This window comes from Gossypium hirsutum, chromosome A02, assembly GCF_007990345.1.
Source record: "Gossypium hirsutum isolate 1008001.06 chromosome A02, Gossypium_hirsutum_v2.1, whole genome shotgun sequence".
In the NCBI taxonomy this organism is placed as follows: domain Eukaryota; kingdom Viridiplantae; phylum Streptophyta; class Magnoliopsida; order Malvales; family Malvaceae; genus Gossypium; species Gossypium hirsutum.
Window position 1 is genome coordinate 71572471 of NC_053425.1, and position 12129 is coordinate 71584599.

Sequence of the window (12129 nt, forward strand, 5' to 3'; positions counted from 1 at the left end):
ATCTGTCCACTCGCATGGAATTTTCTTGTTCTATTCTGCTTGCATATGGATTACAAATTTATCTGAAACACTTTTTGCTAATTCATGGTTATTCCTTTCAGTTGTTCCAATTCCAATCCGTCCCATTCGACCGAGGAAAGCTGAGTAAAAGTTGCTGTGATCGAGTGAACCAATGGCTCGACTTGAGGACAAGTCGTTCTAAAGAAGGGGGGAATGATACGACCCTGCCCCGAAAACATCATTGGCTTAGTTCATCAGGCGCTATTCGTAAACTTTTGCAAGCTAAACTAGCTTGTTCCGGCTCGATGGAGCTCAATCGAGCTGATTCTAGCTCATTGAGCTTGAACTTCAATTTATTTAATTTTATGCTTTTAGTTTGCTGGAATAAATTTTATTTAAGTTCAGCTCGTTTTTAACTTTCTTAAGTTTACATTATTTTGCTGGAATAAAACAAATAAGTTGCTGATTAGTTAACTAAAATAAGTTAATTAATTTGTTTAAAAATCAGGACATCCTTATTTTAATGTGTCTTAGTTTATTACCTATTAAATAGATGTCTAATAGTTAATTAAGTGTGTCTAAATTTAAGACAAATTTAATTCATGTTTTCAATTAATTTTCTAGACGAATTTAATGTGCAGGTTATTGTGTACTTTGGACGAATTTAATGCTGTCACTTAATGTGTTTTTTGCTGCTGTTCTTTAATGTGTCTTAAGTGCTTTAAAGTGCCGAATTTAATGTCTTATTATTGACTTAATTCATGTCCAGCCGAAATTAATGTGCATGCATTATTTGACCGAATTTAATTACTTGTCTGCAGGTTTAATGGCTTGGACGGCATTAAAGGAGGTAGATGATGCCGAATTTAATATGTACATGGACATGGGACAAGCATTTAAATGAGACATGTCGGCCGAATTTATTGTACAACAAGACATGCATTAAAGATGTTGTTCTACATGCATGGAACGGCAATTAATGAGATGTTCCACATGCAATGGATGACATTTAAATGAGGGAGAGTGATGAGGGCACCATGCGTGAACAGCAAATTAAGAGCCAATTGAAGATGCATGGACAGCAAGATTCAACAAATGGGAAAGTGCATGGATGTCTAGCTACATTAATTTATGCAATGAATCTTTGGCCTCCAAGGTGATTGTTTGGCCAAGAGACACTTATTGATACGACCCGCCCCCGGGAACGGCTATTGTTTCAGCCTACAAGCGAGGCTCATCGTGTTTGCAAGCTCTACGTAGCTCAATTTTATTTTGTGGAGCTTCAATTAGCTTGTTTCCAGCTCTTTACAACCTCAATGAGCTCGAACTAGCTCAATAAACTCATTTTAGTTTCCTTTAGTTTTGCATTTTTTATTTTGCTGGAATAAATTTTAGTTAATTTAGTTTAAGCTAATTAACTAATTTAACTAGGTGTTAATTGTGCCTTTAAGTCATTTAATGTGTCTTATTATTTTCGGCATTAATAAGTTGAGTTAATTAATTTGTCTTGATCTAGTTAAATTAAAGATGTCTTGATTTTATTTAGTTTGTCTAAATTTATACATGCATTAAATCTGTCCAGCCGAATTTATGTGTCATGTTTATTAATATTCAAGTTGTCACAATGTTAATTAGGATGTTCACATTATGTTTTTAATTAAGTTCATTTGTCTTATGTAGGTGCACCCGAATTTGAAGATACATTGGGCAGATTCATGCATGTAGATTCAATGAATGTGAAGGTACATCCCTTTGGACGGCACATGCATGTAAGGAATTAATGCAAGGTGCATGCATAGAAAGGTTCAATGGACGGCAATCAAGAGGCATTTGCATGTTCATGATGGTCATTCATGTATTTGAAGATTCATGGATCAAATTAATGATGGACCATGCATTGGACGGTTCATGTATTGATCATGTGTTCACACCTTGTGTTCACACCATGATGACCATTCAGTTGGATGTTCACACACAAGAGTCTACTCAAGCTCCTTGTTCACACCAAGTTTGATCCTTCATGAAGCTTCATTTAATTAAGCCACTCATGGTGAAACAACATGAATTAAAGGCTCCATTAAAGGAGTTAGCCGAATCTAGCCATGCATGCATGAAGAACATTTATCCAAGTACATCAATGCATATTCATGAAGCTAACCACTCACCTCCCATTCGGCCGAACATGGACAAGAACATCATTGGACATTTTTCTTGAAGTTTCATGTTTTAATTAGGTACATTACTTAATTGTTAAGTTCATGAATGGACTATTCGGCTAGCATAAGATACTAGTATAAATAGTTGGTTATTTTCAATTGTAAGGGACTTTTTTTTGCCATTTTGATAATATATTGAAGATTTGTGAGATTTTCTTCTCTCAATTTCGTCAAAAACTCGTTGGCTTATCTACTAGTTAGTGGCGTCAACCTTGCTCTTTGCAAAACTCGAACTTATCACTTTCAACCCAAAGTGTGGCGTTCATTTGATACCGAGGTTCCTATCTTTGATAGATAGTGGGTCGAGGTCCTTTTTCATCCGTTTCATCCACCTTAAAGACATATAAGATTCGGGTCAACATTTTCCTTAATGTTGGTTCATTCTTGTTTTTAAGCCTTTCTTTCCATTTCACCTTAAACCGAAAAATTCCCTACCTTTAATATTTGTTTTTCCTTCTTCTTAGCCGAAATACCTTACCAACCAATTCCTTTTTAACCTTAAATGAACCATAAACATCTTCATTGAACAAATATAACTCTTTGATTCAAGACGAACAAAACTTCATCGTTTGGACGATCGGGCAACGAAAACGACTCGGATTCATCAACGAGGCCGGGGCGTATCACTTATTGGCTAGTACATTCATGCTATAGCCGAACCTAGACAAGGCTGATGGGCTGCCATTCATTCATCTACATTCAAGAGCTGTGTTTGCTTAATCAAGAAGGTGTCCATTGATGTTCCATTCAGCCGAATATGGACATGCCTTTAAAGTTCATCTCTCTAGTTTAATTTAACTCATTAATAGCCACATCACTTAGTCATTAAGCTATGTCCATTAGGCTATCAAATGTAGGCTATAAATAGTCTGTTATCACATTTTGTAAAGGACTTTTGACTTTTGATCATTTGAATGAACTTTGTTCAAAGAGTGAGTTTTCTCCTCTCTAAATTTGTACGAGTTTCGATCTGACTTATCTAGCGTGCTAGTGGCGTCTATCGTTCTCTTTTGAACTTATCACCTTGCTTTGGTGTGGCATTCAACCCTTCTACAATTCCGCAATCCCACCTTGAACCGAATAGAAATCGGGGTGACACTTTTTAGTGTTGAATCGTTTCTGGCGTTTAAGCTCATTTATCCATTCCACCGACTATCCTAGATTTTACCCAACTATAATATCTTTTTACAAAACCGAGCCTTCATTTATACTTCCATTTTTCTTATTTTTATCCTTAAATCGAGCCTACTACCCTTATAAATTTACCATCACCTTAGCCAACCTTTAAAACCATTTGAAAGCTTCCGCATCTTTAGCCTTATTTCATCCTATTTTCGATAACTCAACTATTCCTCATCGACGATCGGGCAATGACGTGAATCGACTCAATTAATCCGGGCCGGATCACATCAGAACCAAATGGAGAATGAACAAGAAGCCATTAAGCTGCCCATTGGTCCAATAACGCGAACTAGAGCTAGACGATTCAAAGATGCTATTTTAGCAATGGTGGAACGGGTTGAGGAAAATGATACCAAGGAGTTTAAAAACGAGCTGAACATATTCAACTTCTTTGAAGCTGAATTTCGTTCTAGCTAATTAATTTGCTGCTGGAATTTTAGACCATTTAAATAAGCATTTAAATAATTTTCATTACAGCTTTTAAATATGTCTTAATTTATTACAAGTGTTTAATATGTTGATTTGGTTGAATTAAAGGTGTCTAGATGTCATTTAATTTGTTTGAATATATTACATGAATTAACTATGTTCAGCCGAATTAATGTGTCTTGTTTAGTACATATTTAATTCGGCTTAATGTTAATTAGTATGTTCATATTATGTTTTAAATTAATTCAGCTGAATTGAGTTAAATTAATGAGGTTCATTTGTTTTATTTAGGTTCAGCCGAATGTGGAAGATGCATGGGAAAGGTTGGCCGAATGTGGTGTGCAAGATGCATGCATGTTGGATTCAATGCACCTAATGATACATGCATGAACTACATTAAAAATGGTGTGCTGATTATTGAAGTTCTCTAAGTGACCATTCGGCTAAAGAGATAGTTTTTCAAGCTGCCATTATTTCCTTCACATTGCTGGATACATTTTGGCCATTCAGTTCTTGGTGTTCACATTTTAAGGCTCTTCAAAACCGTCCATTCACACCTAATGTGGTTGTTCAAGTGCCCTCTTTATTATTGATAATTTTTCAGCAAGAGTTGCCTATTGAATGATCATTTAAGCTCATCAGCTGAATGTAGCTGCTACATGCATTCCCAAGATTCATTTGCTTAATATGGAAGCTTCATGTATGGTCACCATTCAGCCGAACCTACATTGGCCATTTTTGTTCAATGTTTGCTTAGAAACTAAGTCTAGAATATGTCCATTCGGCTACTAGGCATTAGGCTATAAATAGTTACTCATTTTCTTGTAAAAGGACTTTTGACAAATTTCTGAATGAAATATCATTTTAGTGAGGCAATTCACTCTCTTTATTCTCCAAAGCTCAAATTGACTTATCTTCAACAAGTGGCGTCAATCTGACTTTGTTTCGAACTTATCACCATTGGTGTGGCGTTCTTCATACCGTAGGTTCCTATTTTGCTAAATAGAGGGTCTCAGTTTTATCCCAAATCCTTAATTTCTTTGAAACCTTAAGCCCCGGGTCCTTATTTGCTAATAAGGGTTCGACTTGTTTTCATTGAAATATCCAGCAACAACACTCCATCAAACTCCCTTGTTTTCCAAAGCCATTTAATTTTAAACACCAAGACTGATGTGACCACGCCCCAAGCCCCATCAAGTCCTCGTCTTGATTCCCTCGAGCTTCCAAAGGGACCAATGACCCGAGCTAGGTCCAAGCGATTTCATGAAGTTGTTTTAGCTTTGTTGTTCAAGTTTTGGAAGGAGAATCAGCTTGTTGAAGATGAGGAAGCTTGATCCAACTCCTTGAAGAAACCATGCACCTTAGTGCAAGCTAATTTCAGCTCCATTTTAGCTTTTCTAGCTCGTTTCAACTCCGACCAGCTCAATTGAGCTCATTTCAGCTCAATCGAGCTCAATTTAGGTACAATTCAGCTCATTTATTTTATTGGTTGAATAATTAAAGTATTTTATTAACTTAGTTTAAGTTATTACAGCTCATAATTATATTTTGATTTATTTCATGTTTTTAAAGTTGTCTTAGCCGAATTTAATATGTTTAGCTTAAGACTTTATTTTTGTCTATTTTAAATTTATGTGTTAATTAATATATCTATTTTAATTAATTTGTTCATGTTTCATGTAGGTACAGCCGAATGTGGAGATTCATTCAAGCTAGGTGCATGAACGTCTACTTACAATGCATGATGTGAGAACACAATTAAAGATGATTCATGAATGGGCTGGTTCAATGAACGTAAGGATGATGCATGAATGATTTAATACAATGAATGGAAGAATGCATGAATGTTCACTTACATGTATCGGTTGCTGTCCATTGATCTCCTAAGTACCTATTCGGCCAAAAGGCATCTCTTGGAGTGTCCATTCACACCTTGGCCGAACCTAGACATGTCCATTGCTCTCCCATACATTCACCAAGCCTTCAAGTTCATTTCCTTAGCCATGAAGCTGCCCATTGAAGTACCATTCAGCTGAATTTGGACATAGCCTTTAAAGATACATTTCTAGATTAGTTTAATTCAATTAAAGCCGAATTTACTTAGTCTATTTGGCTATCTAATGTAATCTATAAATAGTTCTTTTCTCTTTGTAAAAAGGTTACAGAATTTGATCAATTAAACTTAATAGAACTTTTGTTCTTGTGAGGTTACCTCCTCTCTTCTTTCGTTCGAGTCTCGTTCTGACTTATCTAGCTCGCTAGTGGCGTCAACCCGACTTCTTGAACTTATCACCATCCTGGTGTGGCGTTCATCCACCTTTTTATACCTTTGGTTCCTACCTCTCTATAGGTAACGAGTCAAGGTCCATCTTCGACTTCCATTAAACCCACCTTAAGCAATATAAGTCCCGGGGCAATACTTTACATAGTATTGAATCGTTCTTCGCTTGAGTTCAATTTCCATTCCATTTTATCTATCTACTTAAACTTTATTTTCTTTGTTAAATCGAATCATCCATTCTCCAAACCAAGCCATTTTTTGAACCCTTTTAATTACTTCCGCTTAAAACAACTCCATAAAGTTATCTCCATTCGACATCAACCACTACTTCTCGTCGACGATCGGGCAACTTAAGTGAACTCGACTCCATCAACCGAGCCAGATCACATCAAATACTTGAATTTATTTCAAGGCCGACACTACCTAATTTTGATCGGGAAATATTACGACTCGTTATTTCATACGAAACGAGCTCGTATCAAAGAAGAGGAAGACATCGAACAAGCCGAGAATGGAGAAATCTTGGTTGTGAAAAGAAGTCTCACCTTGCAAGGTGCCGAAAATGATCAACAACGCGAAAACATCTTCCATACGCGATGTCAAGTGCAAGGTAAGATTTGTTGCGTGATAATCGATGGGGAAGTTGTACAAATGTGGCTAGCACGTTGATGGTGGAGAAACTCGGATTGGCCACCACCAAACATCCCCATTCGTATAAACTCCAATGGCTTAACGATGGTGGAGAATTAAAGGTAACAAAACAAGTGCTCATTTCATTCACAATCAGAAAATATCAAGATGAAGTGATGTGCGACGTTGTACCGATGCATGCGGGGCATCTTCTTTTGGGACGTCCGTGGCAATTCGACAAGCGAGCAATTCATGATGGTTACACAAATCGATTCTCTTTCAAACATATGGGACGAATGGTGACTCTAGCTCCGTTATCACCGAAACAAGTGTACGAAGATCAACTCAAAATGAGGAGTTCGATTGAAAAATCAAAAGAAATCGAGAGAGAGCAAAAAAATGAAAAGAATAAAGAAAAGAGTGAAGAAAAGAAAAACAAAAAGATGAGTGATAAAAAAGAGAGAGTGATTCAAAAGAAAAAGAAATGAGTGATGAGATTGAAAAAAAGAATTTGTTTGTAAAAGAGAGGGAAGTTCGAAAATCGATGCTATTGAAACAACCATTGTTGGTTCTTTTGTACAAGGAGAGCTTGCTTGGCACTAACGAATTTGATGACAAATTGCCTTCTTCTATTTTGTCTGTGTTGCAGGAATTTCAAGACGTATTCCCGGAAGAAATCCCGAATGGGTTACCACTGATACGCCCTGGCTCGGGAAGGAGAGTCGAGTCGTAGATGTGCCCGATCATGAATTGGAGTAATTTGAAAGCTTTACAAAATAGGCTAGAAGAAAAGGAATTATTTAGGCTCAAAAGAGTTTTGTTGGTTTAAGAAATGAATTAGAAGACAATGGATGTAATTTGGCTAAGGATTCAAAAGCCGAACTAACACAATAGTAGTGTGTTAACCCGTAACTTATGAGAATGCTTAGGTTGGTAAGGTGTCAATGGAAGGTTTGTTAAGTGGATAGAAACTTCGACCCACTATCAAAAATGATAGAAACCTCAGTACGAATCGAACGCCACACTTTCGGGATTAAAGTGATAAGTTCGGATAGAAAGACGGGTTGACGCCACAAGGGTTACTTGATAAGTCAGACGAGTCTTTGGAGAACAATGAGAGTTGAAAACAAACTCACAAAGTAATCAGATTTCATATAAAGTTTAAAAGTATATTGTCTAACCCGAAAATGATTACAAACAAACTATTTATAGTCTAAGAAGTGCCGCCACAAGGGTTACTTGATAAGTCAGACGAGTCTTTGGAGAACAATGAGAGTTGAAAACAAACTCACAAAGTAATCAGATTTCATATAAAGTTTAAAAGTATATTGTCTAACCCGAAAATGATTACAAACAAACTATTTATAGTCTAAGAAGTGCCCAACCGAATAGTCACAATAAACAGATTTAATTGAGCTAAATTAATAAGCTGAAATATCTTAATAACTAAGCTCAATGCTTTTTGAAATATTCTAGGCCTTGGAAACGGTAATGGGCAGCAGCTTAAAGTCCCAATTCAGCTGAACAAATGAGTTGATTTCTAAGGCTGGAAGAGTTCAACGTTTTTAGTAGATAATGACTTAAATTCTCTTCATTAAATCAGCCTTGAGAATCCTAATGATCAGCAGCAGCATTAGTGACGTCTTGGCACACAAAACAGCTTCTTTGGGTAGTGTAAAGTTCAGCCTTGAAGAGAGGAAACGCCAAGCATGTTGTTGGCCGAATGGCTACTTGAAAATACCAACCAGCAGCCCTTTGATGTTCACGAAAATAGCACTTTTAATGCTTCATGTATTCTCTTTTCAGCAGCTAATTAATGGACTTCCCTTGCATGCTGGACAACTCCTTTAAAACGTGTTCTGCTGTACATTGAATTCGGCCAGCCACTTTAATCATTCCAGCATCTCATTGAATGGCCGACTCTTGCATGCCCAACAGCACCTTAAATACATGTCGATGCTTTACATTAAATTCGGCCAACACCTTCTTTATTGCTGCTGTTGAACATCACCTTAAATGCATGTCTATGCTTTACATTAAATTCGGCCAACACCTCCTTTATTGCTGCTGATTTAATTCATGTCTTTGCTTCCCTTTAAATGCCGTCCTTGCATGTAGAACAACAACTTAAATGCATGTCTCCTTTGCCATTAAGTAGTTGTTTCCAGCTGAATTAATTACCTGTAGACACAAAATAAATTCGGTCAAGACATAAATTAAACCTCATTAAATTCGGCAGCCTCCTTTAATACATAATTAACTCATGCATGAACAAACAAGTTAATTAACATATTAAATTCAGCTGGACAATAAAAAAAACAACAATAAATTCGTCACTTTTAATGAACTTAAGACACATTTAATACTCTTTAATTCGGCTGAAACTAATAATAAAAAAAACATTAATAAATTCAGCATATTAAATAGATGTAATAAATAAAACACAATCAATTAAACTCAAAAATTATTAAAGATGTTCAGATTTAAACATATTAATTTACTAACACTTATTTGAGCTGAATTAAATAAATAAACTAACTTATTCAATTTATTTCAGCAAATGAAATTATAAGAATTAAAATAAACTCAAATTGAGCAAAACGATCCCATTGAGCTGGAAACGAGCTAAACAAAGCTCAGTGAGATGCAATTGAGCTAATTTAGCTCGCATGGGTAGACAAGAAATACTTATGGAGCTGATCGAAAAATGTGCCTGGGGCGTGGTCGTATCATCCCCTCCCTCTTTAAAGCGATTTGTCCTCAAATCGGGCCACTTGCTCGAAAATTTTTTTTTCAAGTTCTCAAACCCTTTTGTTCATGATTCGAATAAAATTATTTCCAAAACTTTGAAAATCACAAATGGTTCGAGAAAGAATTGAATTATTTCCACACCCTCCCTCTTTTGGAGGGAACCATTCCGAAGTGTCACCTACACAAAAATTAAATAGATTAGTGACACCATGGTCTATATTAAGTTCACAAGAACTTCTTAAGATCTTATGCAAAAATTGAACCAATGAACCAGTGCCGGGATCAAAAGTAAAAACCGTTCTTACCTTTTTCTCCAATGGACACAAACCTAAATCACAAGTCAGTCGAAAAGCATAATCTCGAAAATCAGAATTGCAAAATCCAAGCCTTTTTAACAAGAACAAAGAATAATAATCTCCGGGGTCAAAGACAAAGCTTCCTTTTGTCATTTCAATTTGATACTCACCTTGATACTCATCTTGGCTTGACGTCAACTTAGGAATATATATCCCGGGTTTAAAAATGCGATTTTCATTGGTCGTTTTGTAACACAACAAAAATTTCTTCTTCACCAAGACATAACACATGTCAAGCAAATAGGAGTTAGGCATACATACATTCAAGCAATCGTACCCTTCAAATTTCATTCGCACACGTAAACAAGGAAGTTTCACACCACAATTTAGATAATTCACATGATCAACACAAGCAAACAAATTAGATAACAACTTTTCATCACACCATCCCAAATTTTGTTTGTGTTGTTTTAATCTTGCTTCATCATCAAACTTATCAACAACAGACATATCATGAGGAAAATTCTTCAATCCATCATTCCAATCAAAGTCATCACCAATCAAAAATTGATACTTAGACAAATCAGAATAGGAAAGTCTTTTACTAACTAAATCTTTGGCAATCTCACAATTATCATGCATATGAATTTGTTGAAGCTCGACTAGCATAGAACCCTTACCGTGCTTACCTTTAGACGCTGGTGGATTAGGGTCATTTACGATCATTCCTTTTTGAATCAACTTGAATCGCCTCTCATCAGGGAAATATTGTAGTTGAAACTCGTCACACGAATCTTTAGGAATCTGAAAAGAAGAAACAGAACAAGGACAACTTACATGTGGGTTAGTTAAAACAATACTCACTTTTTCTTGTTCTCTCTCGTCTTTTTCACTAGTTTCTTTTTCAATCTCTTTTTCAAATCCTCTTTCTTTTATCACATCACTCATTTCTTTTGTACTCTCATTTCTTTCTTCAATCTCACTCTCTTTTTCAGTTTTCTTTTCTTTTTCACATTCGTTTTTATTCTCAATCTCATTTTCAATTTTCTTTTCTATCTCACACTCATCTTCTTTTTCTTTCATTTCTTTTTCTTTTTCATTTTCTCGCTCACACTCTTTTTCTTTTTCACATGATGTTTCGATTTCATTACAAAAGTATAAATCATCAAAAAGAGAAACCTTTTGTTGAGAATAAGAAAAGGGTTCTTCATACAAATGGCAATCTTCTCTTTGTGATAGATCTTCCGTAGCCGAGTACTTTGACACTCTTGAAACACGTGCACCTCTTCGTAAATAATCCTTTGTAGATGAATAAATTGAGGCTCTTGTAGAGACACGTTTACTTTTTCGTTTATCATCTCAGAAGGACTCAAACTCGGAGTTTGCTTCTCTTGGTCTCGAACGCCTTGTTGAATAGAAGTCTTGATAAGAGTCTCTTGTCGAGTAGTGTCGTCGTGACGATCTTTTCTTCGTCTCTTGACTTGAAGAAATTTGCTCCCGTTGGAATCGTTCATCCAACTTCTTCAATCGTTCTTTAATTGGTTCCAATTTTCTTTGAAGCATTTGACCCACCTCGTGAATAATCGTTTGATATGTTGGGTCGATCAAAACATCGTCATATTCTTCATCATCAATCCCTTCAAAACTTCTTGACATCTTTTTTTTTAATCACACAACAAAACTCACACTTCTCTCACAAAAAAAATTCACACTATTTGGCTTTTACTTCTCTCGAATGGTCTCACCAATCGCTCTTGCCTTTTTACACTCGATTTTCACCCCTCAAAGTTCTTCGCAAACTAAGTCGACAAATCAATACCGTTTGGCGTCGGCTTACAAAATTGATTTGGCTTGGTGGGTAATTGATGCGACCTCAGTTTAGTAGTTGAACCCGAGTCGTTTAGTTCCCGATCGAAAACGAAGAAGTATATTAGACCAGAAGAAGATAGAATATATTTGAGTTCAAAGAAGTAAAGTAAGTCCGTGCAAAGTTGGATATGGATTTGGTTTAAGTCGAAATGGTATGACTAGAATGGTCGAGTTCGGTTTAGGATTAATTAAGAAATGGTATTTGGTTTTGGTACGTTTTGGTATTTGGGAATTGGTACGAAATGGTAAGGGATTTGGTACGAAATGGTAATGGTTCAAAAAGGTCAAGAGTGAACCAACACTAAAGAAAAGTGTCGACCCGAAACTTATAGGACCAAATTGAGTTGGAAATGGTTGATAAGGACCTTGACCCGATACTTAGTAAAGTATGAACCAAAGGTATCAAAGGTGAACGCCACACTCGGGTTTAGGGAGTGATAAGTTCGAAAGAAAGACTCGGAAAGACGCCACTAGA